Source organism: Pseudorca crassidens, chromosome 2, assembly GCF_039906515.1.
Source record: "Pseudorca crassidens isolate mPseCra1 chromosome 2, mPseCra1.hap1, whole genome shotgun sequence".
NCBI classification, from domain to species: Eukaryota; Metazoa; Chordata; class Mammalia; order Artiodactyla; family Delphinidae; genus Pseudorca; species Pseudorca crassidens.
In genome coordinates this window covers 142,695,835-142,722,886 of record NC_090297.1, presented here as the reverse complement: position 1 = coordinate 142,722,886, position 27,052 = coordinate 142,695,835, and the positions used below count along the sequence as shown (strand labels likewise).

General features: G+C 41.1%; 1 long non-coding RNA gene across 1 annotated transcript in view; it reads right to left on the bottom strand.

Annotated features, from left to right (window-relative positions):
* The window catches only part of LOC137219833 (uncharacterized), a 79,960-nt gene that overhangs the window by 13,289 nt on the left and 39,619 nt on the right, over window positions 1–27,052 (bottom strand). Inside the window, exon 2 of the long non-coding RNA XR_010941266.1 lies at window positions 9,374–9,525. This is a non-coding gene — a long non-coding RNA (uncharacterized lncRNA). The remainder of the gene's footprint in view (window positions 1–9,373; window positions 9,526–27,052) is intronic.

Sequence of the window (27,052 nt, the reverse complement as noted above, 5' to 3'; positions counted from 1 at the left end):
GGATGTGCCTGTAGATGCAGAAGGGGAGTGTGTGTCACATAGAGTCAGCTAGAAGGTGACTCACTGTGCCAAGGAGTGGCACCATGAGAGGTCCCTGCTGGGGGAAACAGTATCTCTAGATGACCCACCAAGATGCCTAAGGAGGAAAAGAGCCAGCACCGGGGCCATGCATGGAGCCAACCTCAGATTACACACCAGTGGAAGACATTGTTGTTTTCCTCTACTCATTTTTTGCCTCCTTGGGGAAATCAGATTTAGCAGATGTGAGTGATGAGGAAGAAGAAAAGAAACTAGCCAAGTCACCTTTCTCTGAAGGGAGTGCAGAATCTTACCACCCACTACCCACCCACCACAAGATCCTTACTCCAATTATGTGTGCCATTCCTGGGCATGCAGGAAGACTGTGTTTCCCAACTTCAGTTGGCAGTTAATCTGGGTTCTGATGCCTAAATTCTGGGCAATGGAATACAAGTGAGAGTGATATGGGCCTAGCCACAAAGTCCCCTGCATGATCCTCCACTATTTGTCTTCTCCTCCAAGGGTGAACATGGAGGCCACAGGTTGAAGATGGCAGAGCCACAAGATGGAAGGAGCCTGGGTCCCTGAGTCACTGCCTGGAGGAGAGCTGCCCTACCCTCAATGGACGTAAGTGACAAAGGACTTTTTTATGCTAAAGTACCAAAATTTCAGGGGGTTTTATTTTGTTTTTTGTTTTATTAGTACAGCATGGTTTAGCCTGCCCTAATAATGCAGTGGAGGCTGGAGCAGGCCTGACCTGGCAGTGCTAGGGAGGGGAGAAGCTCTGCTTCTGAATTCAGCTCCCTCTGAATATAAGATGAGATATTAAAATTTTTATATGACACTGGAAAGTAATGCTTCATACTGAAAGATGCATTATTTTATTTTCTATTTTTAATTTTGAAATAATTATAGATTCACAGGAAGTTGTAAAGATAGTACAGAGAGTTCTCAGGTTTTCTTCATCCAGTTTCTTCGATGGTTACCTGTGACATAACTATAGTACGGTATCAAACCAGGACACTGACATTGGTGCATTGTGTTTGTATAGTGCTGAATCATTTTATCACACATGTAAATTCATGTAAATACCAGCTACCAGAGATCTCCCTGGGGCTACCGCTTTCTAGTGACACCCACCTCCCACATCACTCCCCTTCCTCCCATTTCTAATCCCTGACAACCACTAATTTATTCTCCATCTCCATAATTTTGTCATTTTAAGACTGTTATAGAAATACAATAATAGCTCTATGACCTTTGGAGATTGGCTTTTTTTTAAATCAGCATAAAGCCCTTGAGATCCATCCAAGTTGTTGGGTGTATCAATAGTTCATTCCCTTTTATTTCAAGGTACAGATGTACCACTTTTGTTTAACCATTCACTTATTGTAGAACATTGATTGTTTCCACTTTTGGACCAAAAAGTAAACAAATAAAAATGCTATGAACAATCATGTATAGGTTTTATGTGGACATGTTTCATTTTTCCAGGATAAATACCCAGGAGTGTGATGGTGTGATTGTATGGTAAGTCTATGTTTAGTTTTCCTTTTTTTTTTAAGAAACTGTCAGGATATTTTCCAGAGTGGCTGCAACATTTTAAATTTCCACCAGCAATGTGTGAGAGACCCAGATTCTCCACATCCTTGCCAGCACTTTGTAGTCTCACTACTTTTTAATTTTAGTTGTTCTAATAGGCGTATAGTAAAATCTCATTATGATCTTAATTTTCACTTGTCTGATGGCTGGTGATGGTGAACATCTTTTCATGTGCTCATTTGTCATCATACATCTTCTTTAGTAAATGTTTCTTCATGCCGTTTGTCCATTTTATAATTGAATGGTTTGTTTGCTTTTTAACTGCTGAGTTTTGAGAGTTTTTTATGTATTCTAAATACGAGTCCATTTTCAGATACGTGGTTTGCAAATACTTTCTCCCAGTCTGTAGTTTGTCTTTCATCCAATTTATCAATTTTTTTTTCTTTTATGGATCATGCTTTGGTGTCATGTCTAAAAACTCTTCACCAAATCCTAGGTCTCAAAGACTTTCTCCTAAGTTTTCTTCTAAAAGTGTTACAGTTTTACATTTAAATATATGAGATAATTTTTGTAAAAGGTATGAAATTTAGGTTGGTTCATTTTTGCCTGTGGATGTCCAATTGCTCCAACACCATTTGTTGAAAAGGCTCTCCTTCCAGTTAATTACTTTTGCACCCTCAAAAATCAATTGGTTGTTCTTGTGTAGGGCTATTTCTGGGTTGAATATTTTGTTCCATTGATCTAGGTACCTATCCTTCTGCCAGTATTGTGCTGTCTTGACTGATATTATTTTCTAATATGTGAAAGTGGCTAGCCCAGGTTATGGATCTGCCTAACTTATTAGCCAGTAGGAAGGAGAGTGATCCAATGGTGTTTGGAGAGAGTGGTGAAAAAGAGTAAGTTTTCTATCTGCCAAAATCTCACCAAGTTCAGTTTGTTCAATAGGCAATTATAAATATTCACTTCTTGGAGGGTTTCTGTTTGTGTTTTTATTTTGTCTTTTGTTTCAAATTTGTTTTTTTTTTTTTTTGCTGCATCATATATGAGAAGCATTTAACATTGTATCTAGTACATTGTAAGTCTTCAATTTTATTGTTTGTCATCAATATTCAGCATATCATCCTCTGCCTCACCCATACTCCTCTCTGAACCCCTTTCTAACAGTTACACAGGGAAGCTAGCTTTTCTATCCCTCAAATACATCGCTCACTTATACCTAGAAGTTAAAAATTGCCTTAAGGAAAAAAAAAATCTTGCTTGTTAGCCTTTTTCACCCACCTTGAATGAAAGGGAAATTTATCTAGACAGGGAACAGACCTCAGAGGTGAACAGAGGTGAGGCTTCCTGACCTTCACAGCTACCCACCTGCCTTGTGCTTTTTCAGGTAAGGAGAGCAAGCTAAGCACCCGGACACCGTGCCCAGAGCCGGCCTCCTGGGTGGTCCATGGCATGTTCAGGGCCCCATGACAGCCAAGGCAGAGGGCTGGAGGGAACGGAGGAGCAAAGAAGGGAAGTCGCACATGTCCTTCAAGCCCTCCTCTGAGCCCTCCAGCACAGATCTCCGGGATCTAAATTGGGAATCCCTGAAGCTTAGCCAACCCCACAATGGCCTGGCTTAGATCTCCCAGCTGAGGACCAGCCTGGAGCCCACACTAATCAATGGGTTAATAAGGATTTTGTGGGCTGGGGAAGTCAGGGTTGCGGCAGCTGGGATGAGGAAAAGGGAGCATCATTATTTTTAATTTCAGCCAGTCAATGTGTTAATAAAGGAGTTGGATAAAATGCGAGGATGGTGGTGATTGCAGGTGGGGAGGAGGTGAGAGAAAAGCCCATCACTTTCTAAATGTTTGCCTGCAAGGGCAGCCTGATCTTTGAAATCAGAGTAGAGAATTCTTCAAGTCTGGTAATAGCAAACACTCTTCATCATGCCCTTCAGTGGCTGCTGACTGCAGACAGCTTTTTTTCCCTTCAACAATAGAAGAGATGGGAAAGAAAAGGCAAGCTTTTGGCCTCAGGGTTTTTTTTTTTTTTTTTTTTACCACGGCTCTTTCCGCTCCAACCTACATCTAAGAGGGAGGGAAACTATCTTTTGTTATCACTCAATCTCCCTTAAATTTAAGAACAGCTGGGGATATTTTTCATGATTCATTAAATTCACATCATTCCAAAGAAATCTTCCTGCCGATTTATCTTTGCCTCAGCAGTTGGGGCTCCAAGAGTGAGCAGTTTCCTGAATGCCATCAACCTGGGTCCACTGTTTTGGGCTGAGTCTGTGATCTTTCATGCTGGAATATCTTTTTTTGAGGGAAATATCTTTTTTTTGAGTGAAAGAGAGCAGGAAAGGAATCAGGGTATTGAAATGAATCTTTCCAGTCAATTTTTCCCTTTCTGGGGCTAAAGAGAAAGTCGTGTGGCTGTCACAGCTAAAGACTAAACCCCAGCTAATATCCTCAGCGGGGAAGAATAATTAGTAAATTCTCTAATTAGAGTCCTGTTTACATTTCTCTTTTCATAGAGGCTAATCCTTGTGTTTAAAGAAGATATTCTGCCTTGATTAAAACCATTGGTTTTAATCGGAGTCACAGTAGAATCCATGGTAAATGCAAATGGGCTTGAGTTCCATAGGTATTCATTCATTCAATCATTCATTCATTGAAGACCAACTATATACTTAGCGCTAAATACAAATACAACAATATCTCTACCCCCTGTGGGCTACGGCAAGCATAACAAACAAGTTTCATCCCCCATGCCAACTGTCATTCACTGGAGGTGACTTTCTAGAGGATTCTGAGGCCGTTTCCTTGTTCAAGAGAAAGGATAGCTTTACTGGATTACTGACATTCATCAAGTGGGCAGGAAGGTGGGGTAGACTAGAGAGAGGACCCCTCCCAAGCAGGTTATCTGTTGAACACCAGGGAGTACAGACCACTGTATGAATGGCTTTCAAATACTCTCCTGTGATCCTCACACAGGCACACAAATGCAAGTTTGGGCACGATGAGAGAAGTGGTTGGTGCAGCCCTGTGAGAACCCCTGGCTTCCTGAGCCCTGCCTTTTCCCTCTCGTGGTCTATATTCAAGTGACACAAGGGGCCAGGCTTAGGAAGTCACTGTGCTACCTGGGCAGCACAGCACAGAGCTGAGGAGCTCAGATTCTGGAAACAGCTATCTGGGTCACACACTGGCTCTGCTATTTGTGGTTGAGGAAAATTAGGCAAATGACCTAACTTCTCTGTGCCACAGTTTTCTCATCTGTAAAGTGGGGAGAAGAGTACCTACTATTGGATTGTTAGGAGATTTAAAAGAATTCCCATGGCGTCTGGCTCCTAGTAAGTGTCAGTGTGCCTGATCACTGGAGCTGTTGTGGTTGTTATTGCTGAGGACCATGCCTGGTCAGACACAGCTGAATAGTTCCACTCTCGTTCCACTCTCTCTCTTTTGGTTTCTCCTTTCTAATAGAATTATGTGCAAGTAGGAAAAAAGAGAAAAAAGAAAAAATTTGCATTTCTCTACATTTAAAGTTAATGACAGCCCCACATCCTGAGAGATTCGTGTAGGACTCTTTTATAAAAATCGAGTGTAACCACATCTGCCTCTTCTGGAATGAAGAACGGTAAGCTTGTATTTCAGCAAGTTTTTGAGGAACTCGAAAATAGGGATACATGAACTGATAAATAAGAAGCCATGGGCACAGTCACAAGCCCTGAATAAGCATAAAATAAAAAACTTAAAGAATTCTGGTGAATTATTATTCCATTAACATTAATGGTGGGAAACTATCCAGTCCCCTCCACATTATGTGTGCCCTTTCCTGATGGCCGATGAATGCTACATTTGTGACTTTCCTTCTTTATAAAGACCCCTGTAGTGGACACTGTAGGATATTTAAAGAATTTATGACACCTGGCTTCTGCCCCCAAGGAGCCTGACTGGGGAGGTTACATCAAAAAGAGTAAATCATTTGCAAAGTCAGGCATTACCACGGGGCCTCTGATTGCTGAAGGGACAGAGAGTGGAGAGGGATCTGGGTCAGGGAAGTTCATGAGGACAGACGGTAGATTTGAGAGAAATGTTAGATGGGCAAGGCACTTGAACTGAGGTCTCAGTTGGAAGGAAGGAAATAGAACCAACCAGCAGGTAACCTACAAGAGACCAAGTCCTCTCAAATACTTTCTCTCATTTAGTCCCTAGCAAACCTTCTGGGTGGATACTGACATTTTTATAATGAGGAAATGGAGCCCTTGAGGTCAAAGTTTCCTGAGACTTGAACCCGGTTATGGCAGACCCCCAAAGCACTTTCCACTTGATCATGCTATTCCTTTGAAAGCACAGAAGTTGAGAACATCAGGTACCAAAGGTCTCAGAGATGAAAAGACAGTGTCCCCTGGAAAAAGCTATAGGCGGGGGAGGTTGACATGGTGGCTGGAGAATCCCTCAAGGAAGTCTGGAAAGGAAGTGCCAGGCTGAAACTACCCCGTGTAAGAAACAGAAGGCAGAGGGGCAAGATTACGGAGTTTTCTAGTTGATTTTTATTTTATTTGTGTGTTTTGTTTTATTTATGTGTTTATTTTTACTGAATTTTGTGAAGCTCTGTGAGGACTTAATTTTTTTAATTACACAAGGCAAATTACCATTTCGGATCATTTTATTTCTTGTCTTACGTATATCAGCCTGCAATATAGAGATACTTCTCCATAATGAGGCTGAACTACTATAGACAAACTAGGGTCTTCATTTCCAGCCTTGAGTTCCATGGTCTGCCCCACCTAATTTTATCTAGTTTCCCATTAGAAATCAAGATGACCGGTTTGGGCTTCTTTGCCTCTTTTAGGCTCCAAAAAGTAGGCCAGAGAAGAAAGAAGGCAAAGCAATAGTCCATCAATTGACAAAATGAACCCTAGAATCATTTAACGAAACTCAGAGTGTTGTAGCCAGAATTGCAAAGCTCTCTGTGTCACCTGATGTTTAAAATCCTTTAATAATTTCCCATTTCTTTAAGCTTAAAGTCCAAATTTCTTAACCACGTGATACAGTGGTTTGGGACCCTGACCTTGTGAAGAGACACATCTGCATTTGAGTCCTAATTCTACAATTTACTAGCTGCATTACCTTGGGCAAGGTACTTCATCTAAGTCACAGTTTTCTCCTCTGTAAAATGGGGTTGACAACTGGCCCTATCCTATCCATAAGGTCGCTGTGAGGATGAAATGATACAGTGCATGCAAAGCCATTACTTAGTTCTGTGGTCTAGTGAAATGGTCACTATGAGATCTATCTTTTATAACTTATGAGCCCCATCTGTGACCTTACTCCTATCTACCTCTCCAGAGTAGTCTCTTAACACTCCCACTACCCCTGGCATTTACAGCCACACTGAGCTTCATGTCGTTTCCTCTAAGGCAGTTTTCTCTCTTGTGCCCCTGTGCCTTTGCACATGCCACTCCCTCTCTCTAGGTTATATCTAATTTTCCTCTTTGCATGGCCAATTGCTAGTTATCCTTCTATCTGAGCATAAACATCCTGCCTTCCCTGACCCTGGCAAGTGGAGCTAGACGCCCTTGTATGGTATTCCCGTGGCACTTCGTACATTCTATGTCATAGCGCTTTCCCCGGGTGATTGTGGTTGACTGTCTCCCTGCTAAGTATATGCTCCATGACGGCTTAGTATGACATCCCCAGCATTTAGCCTAGTGCCAGTCTCATAGTTGGCCCTTGGTCAATATTGGTCAATGAACAATTGTCCACAATGTCATTGTAGGAGAGAGATGGACCATATATGCCCTCCTAAGATCCCTTGGTAATGGTGGGTGTTTGCCTAAGCCCCTCATCTCTCGATACTTGCAGCCACAGGGACTCTAGTCCTTCCATGGGTCTCACAGCTCTTTCTCTCTCTCCGAGTTTGAGGGATTCAGATAGATGCTCTGTGGCTTCATATTAGTAAAGGACTAGAAATCTTCCATCAGAACACCTGTGTGCAAGCAAGTCCAACAATGGAGTCTAGAAATGCAAATATGAGACCGCTGTACCAGATACTCAAGGTTAACAGGATGCCACGTGATTGCGGGATATACTATATTTTGCTGGTTCTCAACCCCGTCTGCTCATTAGAATCACTCTGGTAAGCTTCTAAAACACTGAAGCCTGGGCTCCAGATCAACCGAATCAAAATTTCCAGAACTGGGGCTGGGGCACCAGTAGTCCCTAAAGCTCTCCAGGTGGTTCAAACGTGCCGCAGAGTGAGAACGGCTGCCCTGGCTGGAGGGGTTCAGTGACAGGTGCAGGCATTCCTGAAATGCGGACTGAAGTGTTGTCAGTTGAACCTCAATCAGAAGGTGATGAAAATCACGCGCTGTTTAATAGCCCATTAATTTAAATCCACACACAAGGAGGAGAGGCTGCTCCCTTCCACCGTCACTATTAAGTATTTGAACGCAGTGAAATCTCTTCACAAAAAAAAAAAAAAAAAAAGAGTCTCCCTCAAGCCTTAAAGTCATCAATAAAATAGAATATCAGTTTCATTCTATGGTACAAATCCCAATTTCCATTGAAAACCGCCTGACCCTAAAATATGTCAGGAGCTCATTCTAATCACAGGAGATGTATTCTGAATAAGTCCCCTCTTTTGGGGATGGGTAAGTCTGCAAGTCACTGTTTTTACTGTAGCTGAAAAATTAATTCCTTTTCAGAAACATTCTCATCTTCTCCAAAAAGAAAAAAAAAAAAGGCGTTTTTGATGTAGAGTGACAGGATTATGAAGTGACCCTCTAGGTCAGAAGGAGACTTTTCTTTTTCTCATCAAGGAAATCAATTTCTAAGTCCAAGTCTCTTAAAATAATATATTCTTGTGGCACACACACAGCTTTTTTGATCTGCTATGAAAAGAATAAGAGGTAAAGAGGATCAGGGGTGGCAATAGAATATTATAATCTGCCACACTCACACATCAGTCTTTCACTGAGTAATTCCAGATAAATTGAGGATTTACATATTTAAGATTAAATGGGAGAAAGAGTAGCTGATGCATAAATATAGGAATACAAAGATATAACTGAAGCCAGTTAACTCTTAAAACTTAGTTACTTGGTGCTTTTTTATTGCTCTACTTGGAAGTTTAAGGTTTATTAGTGACTAACCAAGATAATCTCTTTCAGATCAATTGAACTGACAACCCACCCTCAGGGAGTTTTTTTTCCTTGTCCTCAGTAAAATCCCAATTACACCGACAAGCAACAGTTAAATTCATACAAAGATGCAAAAATGCAGCAGATGGAAAACAGGAGGAAGCAGCTGGAAGTGTGTTTCCCTCAGAACTGTTTTTAACAGCCTGTGCACAAATAATGCCTCTCTAATACAGAGATAAAAATAAAACACAAATATTGAAAAGGTGACTGGTCACAACAACAAGATGGCATGAGACTCTGTTATCGTCCCTGGTTCTATTACCCTTGGATCATTCTAGATATTTGCCTGCTTTGGGGCTTCCGAGAAATCCTGAAAATCGGATTCAACCTCAGGATCCTGACTTTGCTGGGAGCACAATTACAGCCTGAATCCTTCCCTGTCACCATTCCCAAGAATCAGGTGCCTGCGTGGCTCTTCTCAGGGCCCCATTAGAGTCCCACCCCCAGGGAGCCACTGTTTCTCTCTCACTTTCTGACAGCTCAGAACACCTCTTAACAAAGCCGTGCCTTTCCTCGCTCAGGACTTTGATCCCATTTGGCTGAGCATGCGTCTCCCTGTAGGTGCTCCTTAAATAACAACCATGAGCGCAGGATATGCATTTTTCACATATGAAGAGAATTCTGACTCACCATGGAGCAGGGAGTGAAGTTCGGACCCTTTTTCCAGTGATGGTAATGAATTCAGCTGACGTTTCTTCAGGCTGCATCTACCTTGTCGTCTGTTCGCCCATCCTTCAAGCATTTCCTGACCACTTGCTAAGCCCAAGCTTCCACGGCAGGTGCTAAAGAGGAGAAAGAAATGAATGTGGTGGAGGGAGGAAGAAGGGGCACATGGGGGCAAATGATGGGGGCTTCAAAGGTATTGGCAATATTTTATTTCTTGACCTGGGTGCTGGTTACTTGCTGTTTTCTTTGTAATAATGCATTAGACAATATATTTAGGTTATGTGCACTTTTATAATCATGGGCTACGTTTCACAATAAAAAGTGAAAGAAAAAAAAAAGACAAATATGAAAGGTCCAGTCAAGCAGTTTTCACTCTAGTAGAAAAGATATACAAAGCAATCTTTCTTACAATGCAAGAGGAGGTGTGATCAATGCTGTAATTTATATAAAGATAATCATTCTAGATAAATACAATCATTTATCCACATTATATAGTTAATTAGCTACATAATCATTTCTCTACATAATTATTTCTCTACCTAAATAAGTATAAATAATTTAAAATAATGCTAGATAAGTATAAATTACTATAGGAATTCAAAGATCCATCGGGATAGATCAAGGTTTTCAGATAAGACATCAGGTGGCAATAGTTGAAATAGGCCTTGAAAGATGGGCAAGAATTCAACAGCAGGGCTGGAGCCCCTGGAAGGCGGGCATGGATCAGGAAGGAAGGTCAGGAGGAAAGAGTCCAGGGAGGAACTTCTTAATCAATGGACAGCAGGTCGTTTAACTAAAGCACAGAGAAGAATGTATAGAGCTAGAAAAGTATTTTATTTGGTGGACACAGGAGACCCATGGAAGAATTGTGAGCAAGAAATCATTTTATATTAGAACTGTGTTTAGTAGAGTTACTTTGGTGGTGATCTGCTGAGTGAATTGAAGGGAAGAGAGCATGCAGAGAGGAAGGCATTAGGTTATGTAGATCATCCTTGGCCTTCAGAATAGCAGGGTCGGGGAGAGGTGGCCCTCTGGAGGCTCAGGAACTCAGGACTCTACGTCCATATTGGTTTGAAGCTCTTTCATCACATAACATCCCCTTGGCCCCTCTTGAAATCAATTCCTCATTAATGTTGTCATTTGTCTCCCTTGGTTTCTTTCCTATGTTCATTCTGTGAGTCCTATAAAAGCTTTCAATGTGGGAAACGTATTATTCCCCCAAAATAACCTTGTAAGATTACAGAGGAAAGTTATAACTATGAGCAGCCAATCTGAATAATGCAACAACCAAATTACATTGTTTTTCTTTCCGCTTCTGAGTTTAACTTTCCCCTTCCCTTTGCCTTTGTCGACACAGTCTCTGTTGGTGGGTGGATTCTCATGAGGGTGTGTGTGTGTGTGTTTTTGGAGGGGGGGGCACATGTGCACCCATGTGACTACCTCTGTCTTTTACTGAGTTCTTGGTGCTTTTTTTAAAAAATAAATTTATTTATTTATTTTTGGCTGCATTGGGTCTTCGTTGCTGTGCACGGGCTTTCTCTAGTGGCGGCGAGCAGGGGCTACTCTTTGTTGCAGTGCGCGGGCTTCTTCTCATTGCGGTGGCTTCTCTTATTGCGGAGCACGGGCTCTAGGTGCATGGACTTCAATAGTTGTGGCTCACTGGCTCAGTAGTTGTGGCTCGTGGGCTCTAGAGCACAGGCTCAGTAGTTGTGGTGCACGGGCTTAGTCGCTCCACGGCATGTGGTATCTTCCCAGAACAGGGCTCGAACCCATGTCCCCTGCATTGGCAGGCGGATTCGTAACCACTGTGCCACCAGGGAAGCTCTCTTGGTGCTTCTTTATAAAAGTTTTGTTTGGTCCTACTAGGGTTTCTGGTAATTCAAAACTGTCGGCTACCTTACTACTTTTCACAGCTGGAACTAGGGCAGCTGTTAGGATGATAAGAAACAGATATAACACCACTCACTTGGCTGCCATGGGCTTCTCTTTCTTGAGCACCATCACAATGTGTCAGAAACATGAACAACACTTAAAGGTCTATTTGGTGTGTTTATCTTTTTAAATTATGGATGAACTGGAACATTCAAAAGTGAGTCAAAGGAGATGAAGGAATCACCTCTACTGTTTGTTTACCCTCATCAAATGCTTTTAGGGGACCCAGAGTTGGTGCATTTTCTAAATTGCACATCCGTCTTTATTGCTTTTCTTGCAGTGGAATAGTTGTTCCCTATCTCATTCTGAGGTCTGTTGTTTTAGATGGCTGATGCACAGCGTTCTATTACTTCTTCTCTTCGGCTTCTGGGACACTGCATTTATCAAATAAGGACAGTTTGAGGAAGGTCAAGGTTCAAAAGGACTCGATGCCAATAGGAAATAAACCTTCTCCCTCCCTTTACACAGGCTTGCTCACGCCCCACAGCTGGGTCAGGTTTATGGCTGAAGGGAAGCTTATCATTGTTGGCTGGCTGGGTAACCAACCCTCGATTTACACATATAGCTGTCACCATTTCCCACTGTGTTTCCCCTGTGACTCATTTATTTCAAGTGCTATAGCAACAGGTCTGGGATGTGCACATGGTGAACTCAAGTTCCTCTCCACACTGAGTTCAAAACACCTCTCACCCTTCAGTGGACCAGAAGAAGTGTTCTTTTTAAATATCTGCCTGCTGACCCAGAGCTGGCCAACATGAGAGGGAATTTCCACCAGGACTTCGCAGGATCTTGGGGACTTCTTTCAGAAGAACTTAGTGTGTTGAGTTGGAGAAAGCTATTTTGTGAGTCTGAGCTTGGATTGTAGTTCTAGATCTATCAGAATGAGGGAAAACACTTTCTGAAGTTGGGAAAGCTCAGCGGCTCACGGTCCAAGTTGCATTGAAGTTGCCATGGAGAAGTGAGAAAAATGGGAAGAATGCAGTAAAGTTTTCATTAAGCTAAATTATTTCATCAAAGGAGCTATCCTTTATTTTAAATGTTCTACTTCTCTGATGTTAAAAAACCCATCATTCATAGCCTAGTTCAACAATTAGCGTCTCTCAGAATCCTGTTATGATATTCTCAATATATCTCAATGGCTCTTTTAATTCCCATAGTACTTGATATTTATCTTACCCAATGACGTTAAAAAGCCGTTTTTTCTGTAAAATATTAATGATGGGTCTTTGAATCCATACCTGAGTTTAGAAAAAGGTCAGCGGGCTGACCCAGAGTATGAGACTTTTTATTTTTTCAGTTCACCCATCTATCCTTAAACCCACCTCTGAAATTCACCACCACTGGGCCAGATAAATCCTAAGGATCATTCCAGACCAACAGCCTTTAAAGTCTCAGTGAGCATCTATGCCTGTTATCTGAAGTTATCTCCACAAAATCCCAGCAAAGCAGCTAGGACAGAGATGGTCCATGTATATTCATTCATTCATCCCACCAGGAGAGATGCCTACTGTGTGCTAAGTGATAATTACTGCCCTTGGGGGACTCACAGTTCACAGTCCCGGGTAAGCGATGTTTATGCAAAACTATAGTAAAAATATATGTGTGTTCATACATATACATGACTTAATATGAAACACATGATCATCAGAGAACACTGCAAAGCTCTTCCTCTCTCCTCTCTGTAGTCAACCTTCTTAAAGTCTATCGTTCTATTCATTTGAATGTGTTCTTGCAAAATATATATTGCTGGTTCCTGTGAATGTTTCTAATTTTGCAAATGATATTCTTACGTGTCATAGTCTGTTTTCTACTTTTTTCCCCACTTCTTAGATCCATCCATGTTGCTGGCATACATCTAACTTGGATGAAATCAATTTCATCTTTTGGTGGGGGGGCCTTAAAGTTTGTGTTTTGACATTTGTTTAAAGACTTTTCTCATCCCTAATCACAAGGATATTCTCTCGAACTTTCTTCTATAAATTTATAATTTAATCTTTCTCATTTAGGAATTTAATGCATCTAGTGACCTTATGTGAAGATCTAGTTTTATTTTCCTCCACAGACTGAACCAGTTTTCCCAATATTATCTGCATGCAATCCACACTTCACCTCTTGATTTGTAGTGCCTCCTTTATTATATAATAAGTGCCTGCATGTACACGTGTGTGTCTCTGAGGTAGGTATTTTTAGAGTGACTTTCCCAAGGTCACTCAGTCTGAAGGCAGCTTAGCTGAGATTACATGCTCTCCAGTACATTTGATCACATTGTTCTTTTAAGATTAATAAAGCTTACTCAGAAGTCACAGGATGTTACAGCCGGAAAGGAACCTAGGGATTCTGGGCTAACTCTTTTATTTTCTATCTGATACCTTGGGCCCAGAGAGGCTGAGTGACCTGCCTGAGTCAGAGCAAGAGAGCCAGAGCTCACATGCATTTCAACTCTAGTGATTTCAAGTCTGCTGCTGTTTTCACTGCACTTAAAGCTATTTAAATAGAATTTGAGGGCGTAGACACAAGAGTCACGTGGAAAAACCTGTACCCCACATACATTTGGTGTTCACATTTAAAACATATATTTGACCTAAACGATTCAGTACTATTGTCCAACTAGAGGATAGGTGAAAAACAGGCAGTAAGAAATAGAAGAAGGGAAGGAGATTTTTCTGCATAGTCAAAAATTGGTATTACAAGATTCACTTTATTTACTGGAGTGAATCTCAGATCCTTACTCAGTTCCTCTTTGCTTTTACTTCACGAACAGCCTAACCAAACTTGGTTATCTGATTACTAGGAGAGAGCAGATTACAAACAGTAAACTAGAGGTGAGGAGAGGAGGTTATTAAAGACACCACGAGGAAATAAATTAGAAAGATTACAAAAAGCCAGAACAGGATTCAAATGGCACAATAACATGGCACTGTGGTGTATGAACAGTCTTTCAAAGCTTGTGAGGGGCTGAGGGCAATTACTGTACCGTGGTCAAATAACCATCATTCAAGACAATACTTGAGATCCCAAGAACAGGTTAAACTATGTTGATTATTCAGATATACACTACTAGATATAAAATAGATATAAAACAAGGAACTACTGTACAGCACAAGGAACTATATTCAACATCTTGTAATACCTATAATGGAAAAGAAACTGAAAAAGAATATATATGTATGTGTGTGTGTGTGTGTATATATGTATATAATTTAATCACTTTGCTTTATACCTGAAACATTGCAAACCAAATATACTTCAATACAAAAATAAAAAATATTAACATCACCAGAAAAATTATGTTGATCGTATTCTGTTACTGAACGCAGGAAAGTGCATAATATATTTTATATATATTTTCATTCAAAATGTCTAAAATAGTAATCAAATTCAAGGGCCTATTTATATTTCTTTTGTAACTGAGAGGGCCTAAATGCAATGACACCCCCGTAGCAACAAACACACCTAGCACCTATATCATGATTTCTAACACCATTCTCCAATAAAAGGAACCAGGGATGCTTGGAGGAATGGCTGATTCTAGGACTCAGGTAGGAAATATGCAAGATGAGCCTGAAGCAATTTGTAGAGCCAGAAAGTAAAGAAGAGATCAAAAACAAACCAAAAAACCCACAATGATGTGTGACTACAGTGAAGGCACACAGGAGCCAGCTAAAAGAGCTCCAGACTGCCAGAGCTGGAACAATTTCAGCAACAAAATAAATAAAGCAGTGCTAGATTATGACCCAAGGTATAAAATAAATAAATATAAATTAAACCTCACGGTATTTATTTTACATATAAATAAAATATATAATAAAATATCATAAAATATCATAAAATATAAAATATTATATAATAAAATATTTATTTCATTATATAAATAAGTGATTGGATAAATAAATCTGAGAGAAGAAGCAAGTCTCCCTTGCAGAAGAATTCCAAATAATTTATGTAGATAACCACCCTCAAGGAGAGGACATCTTGTGATACTCTTCCTTCCAAAGAGTATAGTAGACAAAGAGGGGAAGAAAGAGTAACTTTACAGTAGAGAAACATGACCAAAACGACCTCAGCTAAGCAACCCAGGTCAACGTCAGCAGTGACACACTGACTGTATCCTTGATGTGATGTGATGAAAATTCATTTTACCTCTCTGACCTTCCTCCCCAAAACCCATAACCTCAGTCTAATCATGAGAAAATCATCAGACAAGTCCCAGTAGAGAAACATTCTACAAAATAGCTGACCAGTACTCCTAAAACTGTCAAGGTCATCAAAAACAAGGCAAGTCTGAGAAACTGTCACAGTCAAGAAGAGCTTAAGGAAAAATGCCAATTACATGCAATGTGGTGTCCTAGATGGGAATTTTGGAACAGAGAACGACATTAGGTAAAAATTAGGAAAATCTGAGCAGACTGTGGATTAATAATAATCTATCAATATTGGTTCACTAATTGTAACAAATGTACCATACTAATGAAAGATGTTAATTATAGGGTTTGGGATTTATGGGAACTCACTATACTAACTTTGTAGTAAATCTAAAAGATAAAGTTTATTAAAAAAAAAAATAAGTGAAGGGCCTATAGAGTCAAATCCTCATGTATCCAGAGAATTTGGGGTTCTAGGAGTAAGAATTTCATGGTCCTGTACAATTAAGCATTTGTCTTATACAATTTAAATGATGATATTTTCAAATGTAGCTATAAATGGGATAATTTATACCTTTGGGTAACAAAGCACCATAATTATATGCTATGTGACCAAACTCAACCTTGAAATCTAGAGAAATGTGATAGTCCTACTCATGAGGATGTTCCAGCACCTAGGACAGTAGCTGGCACATGTTGGGCCATCTACTTGAAGACTGATAAAGGAATGAAGAAATTCAAGATGACAGAATCAAGACTATTTAATGTGGCAAAAATTGTGTTTTGAAGGTGAAAATTAATTGAGACATATGGAAGACGAACACAAAAACTGAACCATTCAAAAATTCAGTGACCTACTTCACATTTGTTCAGAAAGCTATTTAAAAAGAAAAAAAAAAAAAGAGGAGATCAGACCACACCTTCAAGATGGCAGAAGAGTAAGACATGGAGATCACCTTCCTCCCCACGAATACATCAGAAATACATCTACATGTGGAACAACTCCTACAGAATACCTACTGAATACTGGCAGAAGACCTCAGACTCCCCAAAAGGCAAGAAACTCTCCATGTACCTGGCTGTGTGGCTGACAGGGTCTTGGTGCTCTGGCTGGGTGTCAGGCCTGTACCTCTGAGGTGGGAGAGCCAAGCTCAGGACATTGGCCCACCAGAGACATCCCGGATCGACATACAATCAAATGGTGAAAGCTCTCCCAGAGATCTCCATCTCAACGCTAAGACCCAGCTCCACTCAATGACCAGCAAGCTACAGTGCTGGACACCCTACTAGGCCAAACAACTACCAAGACAAAAACACACCCCACCCACTAGCAGAGAGGCTGTCTAAAGTCATAACAAGGTCAGAGACACCCCAAAACACACCATCAGACACAGTCCTGCCCACGAGAAAGACAAGATCCAGACTCATCCACCAGAACACAGGCACCAGTCCCCTCCACCAGGAAGCCTACACAACACACTGAACCAACCTTAGCCACTGGAGGCAGACACCAAAAACAACAGGAAATATGAACCTGCAGCCTGCAGAAAGGAGACCCCAAACACAGTAAGTTAAGCAAAATGAGAAGACAGAGAAACACACAGCAGATGAAGGAGCAAGGAAAAAACCCACCAGACCAAACAAATGAAGAGGAAATAGGCAGTCTACCTGAAAAAGAATTCAGAGAAATGATAGTAAAGATTATCCAAAATCTTGGAAATAGAATGGAGAAAATACAAGAAACGATTAACAAGGACCTAGAAGAACTAAAGAGCAAACAAACAATGATGAACAACAAAATAAATGAAATTAAAAATTCTCTAGAAGGAATCAATAGCAGAATAACTGAGGCAGAAGAATGGATAAGTGACCTGGAAGACAGGATGGTGGAATTCACTGCCATGGAACGGAATAAAGAAAAAAGAATGAAAAGAAATGAAGACAGCCTAAGAGACCTCTGGGACAACATTAAACGGAACAACATTCTCATTATAGGGGTCCCAGAAGGAGAAGTGAGAGAGAAAGAACCTGAGAAAATATTTGAAGAGATTATAGTCGAAAACTTCCCTAACATGGGAAAGGAAATAGCCACCCAAGTCCAGGAAGCACAGAGAGTCCCAGGCAGGATAAACCCAAAGAGAAACATGCAGAGACACATAGTAATCAAATTGACAAAAATTAAAGACAAAGAAAAATTATGGAAAGGAACAAGGGAAAAATGGCAAATAACATATGAGGGGACTCCCATAAGGTTAACAGCTGATTTCTCAGCAGAAACTCTACAAGACAGAAGGGACTGGCATAACATACTTAAAGTGATGAAAGGGAAGAAACTACAACGAAGATTATTCTACAGGCAAGGATCTCATTCAGATTTGACAGAGAAATCAAAAGCTTTACAGAGAAGCAAAAGCTAAGAGAATTCAGCATCACCAAACCAGCTCTACAACAAATGCTAAAGGAAATTCTCTAAGTGGGAAACACAAGAGAAGAAAAGCACCTACGAAAGCAAACCCATAACAATTGAGAAAATGGTAATAGGAACATACGTATCGATAATTACCTTAAACGTGAATGGATTAAATGCTCTAACCAAAAGACACAGGATTGCTGAATGCACACAAAAACTAGACCCATATATATGCTGTGCACAAGAGACTCACTTCAGACCTAGGGACACATACAGACTGAAAGTGAGGGGATGGAAAAAGGTATTCCATGCAAATGGAAATCAAAAGAAAGCTGGAGTACCAATACTCATATCGGATAAAGTAGACTTGAAAATAAAGGAAGTTACAAGAGACAAGGAAAGACACTACATAATGAACAAGGGATCACTCCAAGAAGAATATATAACAATTATAAATATATATGCACCCAACATAGGAGCACCTCAACACATAAGGCAACTACTAACAACTATAAAAGAGGATATCGACAGAAACACAATAATAGTGGGGGAACACCTCACTTACACCAATGGACAGATCATCCAAACAGAAAATGAATAAGGAAACACAGGCTTTAAATGACACAATAGACCAGATAGATTTAAATGATTATTATAGGACATTCCATCCCAAAACAACAGATTACACTTTCTCCTCAAGCACGCATGGAACATTATCCAGGATAGATCACATCTTGGATCACAAATCAAGCCTCAGTTAATTAAAGAAAATTGAAATCATATCAAGCATCTTTTCTGACCACAATGCTATGATATTAGAAATCAATTACAGTGAAATAAACGTAAAAAACACAAACACATGGAGGCTAAACAATACGTTACTATATAACCAAGAGATCACTGAAGAAATCAAAGAGGAAATCAAAAAATACCTAGAGACAAATGACAATGAAAACACAATGACCCAAAACCTATGGGATGCAGCAAAAGCAGTTCTAAGAGGGAGGATTATTGCAATACAAGCCTACCTCAAGAAACAAGAAAAATCTCAAATAAACAATCTAACCTTACACCTAAAGGAACTAGAGAAAGAAGAACAAACAAAACCCAAAGATAGCAGAAGGAAAGAAATCATAAAGATCAGGGAAGAAATAAATGAAATAGAAACAAAGAAAACAATAGAAAAGACAAATAAAACTAAAAGCTGGTTCTTTGAAAAGATAAACAAAATTGATAAACCATTAGCCAGACTCATCAAGAAAAAGAGGGAAAGGACTCAAATCAATAAAATTAGAAATGAAAAAGGAGAAGTTACAACAGACGCCGCAGAAATACAAAGCATCCTAAGAGACCACTACAAGCAACTCTATGCCAATAAAATGGACAACCTGGAAGAAATGGACAAACTCTTAGACAGGTATAACCTTCCAAGACTGAACCAGGAAGAAACAGAAAATATGAACAGACCAATCACAAGTAATGAAATTGAAACGGTGATGAAAAATCTTCCAACAAACAAAAGTCCAGGACCAGATGGCTTCACAGTTGAACTCTATCAAACATTTAGAGAAAAGCAAACAACCATCCTTCTCAAATTCTTCCAAAATATTGCAGAAGAAGGAACACTCCCAAACTCGTTCTATGAGGCCACCATCACCCTGATACCAAAACAAAGATACTAGAAAAAAAGAAAATTACAGACCAATATCACTGATGAATATAGATGCAAAAATCCTCAACAAAATACTAGCAAACAGAATGCAACAACACATTAAAAGGATCATACACCATGATCAAGTGGGATTTATCCCAGGGATGCAAGGATTCTTCAATATACGCAAATCAATCAATGTGATACACCATATTAACAAATTGAAGAATAAAAACCATATGATCATCTCAATAGATGCAGAAAAAGCTTTTGACAAAATTCCACACTCATTTATGATAAAAACTCTCCAGAAAGTGGGTGTACAGTGAACCTACCTCAACATAATAAGGGCCAAATACGACAAGCTCACAGCAAACATCATTCTCAATGGTGAAAAACTGAAAGCATTTCCTCTAAGATCAGGAACAAGACAAGGTTGTCCACTCTCGCCACTATTTTTCAACATAGTTTTGGAAGTCCTAGCCACGGCAATCAGAGAAGAAAAAGAAATAAAAGGAATCCAAATTGGAAAAGAAGGAAAACTGTCACTGTCTGCAGATGACATGATACTATACATAGAGAATCCTAAAGACGCCACCAGAAAACCACTAGACCTAATCAATGAATTTGGTAAAGTTGCTGGATACAAAATTAATGCACAGTAATCTCTTGCATTCCTATACACTAATGATGAGAAATCTGAAAGAGAAATTAAGGAAACACTCCCATTTACCATTGCAACAAAAAGAATAAAATAACTAGGAATAAACCTACCTAGGGAGACCAAAGACCTGTATGCAGAAAACTATAAGACACTGATGAAAGAAATTAAAGATGACACAAACAGATGGAGAGATATACCATGTTCTTGGATTGGAAGAATCAACATTGTGAAAATGACTATACTACCCAAAGCAAGCTACAGATTCAATGCAATCCCTATCAAATTACCAATGGCAGTTTTTACAGAACTAGAAAAAAAATCTTAAAATTTGTATCGGGGGGCTCCCTGGTGGCGCAGTCGTTGAGAGTCTGCCTGCCGATGCAGGGGACACGGGGTCGTGCCCCGGTCCGGAAAGATCCCACATGCCACGTAACGGCTGGGCCTGTGAGCCATGGCTGCTGAGCCTCCGCGTCCGGAGCCTGTGCTCTGCAACTGGAGAGGTCACAACAGTGAGAGGCCCGCGTACCGCAAAAAAAAAAAAAAAAAAAATTGTATGGAGACACAAAAGACCCTGAATAGCCAAAGCAGTCTTGAGGGAAAAAAATGGAGCTGGAGGAATCAGACTCCCTCATTTCAGACTATACTACAAACTACAGTGATCAAGACAGTCTGGTACTGGCACAAAAACAGAAATATAGATCAATGGAACAGGATAGAAAGTCCAGAGATAAACCCACGCACCTATGGCCAACTAATCTATGACAAAGGAGGCAAGGATATACAATGGAGAAAAGAGTCTCTTTTATAAGTGGTGCTGGGAAAACTGGACAGCTACATGTAAAAGAATGAAATTAGAACACTCCCAAACACCATACACAAAAATAAACTCAAAATGGATTAGAGACCTAAATGTAAGACTGGACACTATAAAACTCTTAGAGGAAAACACAGGCAGAACACTCTTTGACATAAAGCACAGCAAGAGCTTTTTTCATCCATCTCCTAGAGAAATGGAAATAAAAACAAAAATAAACAAATGGGACCTAATGAAACTTAAAAGCTTTTGCAAAGCAAAGGAAACCACAAACAAGACAAAAAGACAACCCTCAGAATGGGAGAAAATATTTGCAAACAAGTCAATGGAGAAACGATTAAACTCCAAAATATATAAACAGCTCATTCAGCTCAATATTAAAAAACCAACAACCCAATCAAAAAATGGGCCAGAGTTAAATAGACATTTCTCCAAAAAAGACATACAGATGGCCAAGAAGCACATGAAAAGCTGCTCAACGTCACTAATTATTAGAGAAATGCAAATAAAAACTATAATGAGGTATCACTTCACACCAGTTAGAATGGGCATCATCAGAAAATCTACAAACAACAAATGCTGGAGAGGGTGTGGAGAAAAGGGAACCCTCTTGCACTGTTGGTGGGAATGTAAATTGATACAGCCAGTATGTAGAACAGTATGGAGTTTCCTTAAAAAAGTAAAGATAGAATTACCATGTGACCCAGCAATCCCACTACCGGACATATATCCAGAGAAAACCATAACTCAAAAAGAGTCATGTACGACAATATACATTGCAGCTCTATTTACAATAGCCAGGACATGGAAGCAATCTAAGCGTCCATCAACAGATGAATGGATAAAGAAGATGTGGCACATATATACAATGGAATATTACTCAGCCATAAAAAGAAATGAAATTGAGTTATTCGTAGTGAGGTGGATGGACCTAGAGATTGTCATACAGAGTGAAGTAAGTCAGAAAGAGATAAACAAATACCGTATACTAACACATATATATCGAATCTAAAAAAAAAAAAATGGTTCTGAGGAACTAAGGGCAGGACAGGAAGAAAGACACAGACGTAGAGAATGGACTTGAGGACACAGGGAGGGGGAATAGTAAACTGGGACGAAGTGAGAGAGTGGCACAGACATATATACACTACCAAATGTAAAACTGATAGCTAGTGGGAAGCAGCTGCATAGCACAGGGAGATCAGCTTGGTGCTCTGTGACCACCTAGATGGGTGGGATAGGGAGGGTGGGAGGGAGATGCAAAAGGCAGGAGATATGTATGGGGATATATGTATACATATAGCTGATTCACTTTGTTATAAAGCAGAAACTAACACACCATTGTAAAGCAATTATACTCCAATAAAGATGTTAAACCAAAAAAAGAAGAAAGAAAGAAAGCACAGAAAGTAGCAGGTGTTGATGAAGGTACAGAGAAATTGGAACTCTTGTTCACTGCTGGTGGGAATGTAAAGTGGTGCAGCTGCTGTGGAAAATGGTTTCATGGTTCCTCAAAAAATTAAAAATAGAGTTACCATATGATCCAGCAATTCCACTGCTAGGTATATACGCAAAAGAACTGAAACACAGACTCACAAAGATATTTGTACACCCATGTTCATAGCAGTGTTATCCACAATAGCTGAAAGTGGAAGCAACCTAAGTGTCCATTCACAGATGGATGGATAAGCAAAGTGTGGTATACACACACACACATATAATATTATTCAGCCATTTAAAAAATGAAATTCTGATACATGCTACAAGATGGATAAATCTTGAAGACATTATGCTAAGTGAAATAAGCTAGTCACATAAGGATAAATACTGTATTATTCCACTTATATGAGTCACCTAGAGTAGTCAAATTCATAGAAATGGAAAGTAGAATGGTGGTTTCCAGGGCTTGGGGAAGAGGAAAAAGATAGCTATTGTTTAATGGGTACAAAGTTTCCATTTTGGAAGATGAAAAGACTTCTGGAGATGATGGATGGTAGCAGTGGTTACACAATATGAATGTACTTAATGCTACCGAACTTTGCACCTAAAATGGTAAACTTTATGTCTATTTTACCACCATTTTTTAAAAATTATTTTATTTATTTTTGGCTGCATTGGGCCTTTGTTGGGCATGTGGGCTTTCTCTATTTGCGGTGAGCGGGGGCTACTCTTCGTTGCGGAGCACATGCTCTAGGAGCGCAGGCTCCAGTAATTGTGGCGCACAGCCTCAGTAGTTATGGCTCGTGAGCTCTAGAGTGCAGGCTCAGTAGTTGTGGCGCACGGGCTTAGTTGCTCTGCGGCATGTGGGATCTTCCCGGACCAGGGCTCAAACCCGTGTCCCCTGCATTGGCAGGCGGATTCTTAACCACAGCACCACCAGGGAAACCCTACTACAATTTTTAAAAATAGAAAATAAAAGAAATACAATGTTTAAAAAAAGAAAAAATTCAGAGTGAGTTTGAAGCAAAGATCGCCCAGATATCATTAACCTGAAAGTTTGGCAGGGGGTCAAAAAGAAGTCTAGAAATCTGTGAGTCATTTTATAGAGCATTTACAAAACTGCCCAAGAACAGATGGTGGATATTTTCATAGATGCTTCTTTAACGATGTTCTAGACATTTCTACTTTCATTGTCACTAAAACTATTTAATTATAACAATAAGCTGTAAGTGCTTATTGCTTTTTCGTTATAAGCACCCTCACACCCATTTTGACTTGCTTCTCAGAACCTCTTGGTGAGTAGACAGGCAGAAAGTCCCATCCACAGATTTGCCCACTTCTGCAACATTTGCTGTGCTCTCCAGCAGGCAAGCACCATGCAGCCCTGAGAGGCCATGGGTACAGATAGTGGGACAGGAGTTAACTGACTGCATTCAGATGCTGACCAGCCCACCTCCCAGCTGTATGACTTTGGACCTACTGGCTTAATTCTGTATGCCTCACCTTCCTCAACTGTCAAATGGGTTGTTTGAGGTTGGAATGAGTTCATTAATGTCACACCTCTAGAGCAGTGCCGGGCCCGTAATGGATCCTCAGCAGATGGCAGTTGCATTATGATTGCTGTGGATGCAGAGAGGCATGCAACACAGACAGGATAACAGGAAAGGTTGGAATGAGGTTGTAGACAGAGGGGCACAAACAAAGGGGGAGGGATTCTGCCCGGGGAAGATCAGGGAACATTTCATGCAGAAGCGGGCATGTGAGCATTGAGTACAGAAAAGGGGAACAAGGAAAGTGGGACTTAAATAAAATGAAGTAGCTGCAGGCCTGTCCCCACCAATGGCAAAACCCAAAACTTATCTAACCCCTCACGGTTTTCAAAGCGTTACCACATCCCCCTTTCTGCTGCCCTACAGAGAAACAGGCCAAATGAGGTCATGTCAATCCCCATCTTAGGGCTGAGGATCTGTCAGCTCAGAGAGTTTAAGCAGTTGGTCAAAGGTCTTCAATGTGTGGTGGCTTCCATAAGGCTGAGCCAACACAAACCTAATTCCTTCACCTTCTAGTCTAAGACCCTTCCATTGTGCTACAGAGACAGTCCTTTAACCCCCAGACTCATTCATTTGTTCAGCGCCTGCCAGGGGCGCTGTCCCAAACACGTCCGTGCATGGAGATCCATCGCGGTGCTTACATTCTAGCAGGGGAGACAGAAAAGAAGCAGTAGACAAGTTAAATGACTGAAGGCCCTAGCACGCTAAAAGCTGAGATGTGCAACGTGAGGAACAAACATAGAGGCGTGCAGGGAGGGGCGGGGCAGCCTGCAGCACGAATTAGGATGCCAGGCTGAGAAGGGGAGATTCCTCATGGCTCCACTGAGCTCTGAAATCGTGTTCTAACATACCGTTGCTTGACATTCCTGTACCCTGTCTCCAGCACTCACGTAGGATGGATCCCACCTCCACCGCCCCACCAGGGGATGGTGGACTCAGGGGGCAGTGTATCTCCCCACCTGGGGTCTGTAGGGTACAAAGTGGCCCAGAACCCATCCCAACTCTCTGTCCTCCTCCTTGACAGAGAATCAGCATTTCATCCTCCAAACCCTCACCATCTTCCTCTCTCACCCATTGCTCCCCTTGATCTTTCTCTGCCCCGGAAATCTTTTGGAAGGAAAAATGAATGGTGGTTTCCTTTCATCAGCAATAAGCAATGCTTCATGTGCTCGTGCTATGAAACAAGAAGGTTTTGTGTCTGGCCCATTGGAGTCCCTGGATTGGGGGCTGTTCAGTCTTGGTATGGGTCCAGTTAGGACAAGGAGAAGGTCACTTTAGACCCATTTGGAGCTGTTCTATGTTCCAAAGCAGACCAGGAAATTGCCTGGTTCCTTCCTCGGGTCTTTACCCAAATGCAAAGCCTCTTTAATACCAGAACAGCGGTTGACACTCCAGATTGAGGGAGGGAGAGGAGTGAAAGGGCGTTCCTGAAAGTCAGAGGGCATGGCTGACTGGAGGGGCTTCCCCCAAGGGAGCTGGGAGGGGCGTGAGTGGAGGATACCCCTCACTAGCCCATGGCCTTGGTCAGGTACATCTGTCCCGGCGGGGTCCTTCTCTGCCTCACCTCCACACACTGCTTCGGGAGACAAGGAGTGGTGATGTTAGGAAGTCACTCTGCATCCACAGGTGGGTGTGGCCACCCAGACAGAGAAGGGCTCAGCACAGGCCCCAGCCCTGGGCCGTCTCCAAGTCTCCATGGCCCCAAGTACAAGCAGAGCCATGAAAGAGGAGCCCAGCTGTAAAAGAAAGCCCAAGGCAAACCCCTAAATCACCACCCCCGGGGCCACCTCCCGAATATCCAACCTCAATAAAACCTACTTCCTGACAGATCACAAAGGCAGGCCAGCATTTCGGGGTGAAGCAGGCTTTTCTTCCGCGTGTCTGCTTTCATTTCTGGCAGCCTTTTGATTCGAGCTGAATAAGCAATGCCAATGCCCGGCGTGGGCATCTGAAAAGACTTTGGTGCCAGATACCACACGTGCCCAATGACAGAACCGGCAGCTACATTTTAAATCCCTACTACTCCGCCGCAGTCCGGTTTCTTAGAACTGTTCTAGGGGAGCGACAACTAAAGAGAACTTCCATCTTCCTCTGACCCTGCTGGCCTTCGCAGCTGGAGAGTGCTGGGAATCACTTCTGGCACTGAAAAGGTTAATTGTCTCCTGCTGCGAAGTAGAAGCTGAGAATAGGGTCCTGGGCAGGCGAGGAATTATGGTAAATGAGGTTTTCTTTATAGTACTGCTGATTCTCAACATGCTGAAAGGGCATTAGTTCACAGTCACTTTCTGTGGAATTACCAAATCTGCTCAGAAGCCGTCATTAGGATATTAAACAAGACTTAATAAGTGAAAGTGATTTGCATCGCTGATAATCGTGGGCATTAATCAAGACGGCTTCTGTCTCTCTCCCTGCAATATGTTTCATGTTCCGTTGTAAAGCCCTTTTAATTCTGGAGGACTTCTTAAAAGGGAAATATTACATTTAGAAAGCCATTTTTTAAATGATTTACTTAGCAAAGATCACTATAAATAATGTTCCACTCCCTTGCCAGCTTCAACTCTCTGAATACTGGGAGGTTTGTGTTGTTGATGCAGCCAGATGTGATCCCATTTATCAGAAAGGGGTTGCACTTATTCTAATAAACCCTTCAGCCTTTAAAAGGAACTTGGAGTATTACTCGAAATCAAATGACCGCAGTTTGTGCTTCTACCTGAAGTTACACATTGGGGCCACGTTCTACGTCACTCCAGGGACGGAGGCCACCCATGTTAACTTCCATGCTGCACAGAAACCTTAGATTGTAAGTGGTAGAATACAGCAACCTGCTCGTGGCGGTCAATAAAATGAGAAACAAAAGTAAAGCTCCTGAAGATCGCAGCTGCTTTCTTTATAAGGCAGCTGTCTCTTGTTAAAACCAGTGGCTTCAGAGTAAAGGGACTTCCATCCAGAGGAAGCTCATTTTATGACTATTAGAAAAGAGAGAAACAAGAGTTAATACTTCGGTTTAGGCAAGTGAAACACCAAGGGTTGGGGTTTTTTT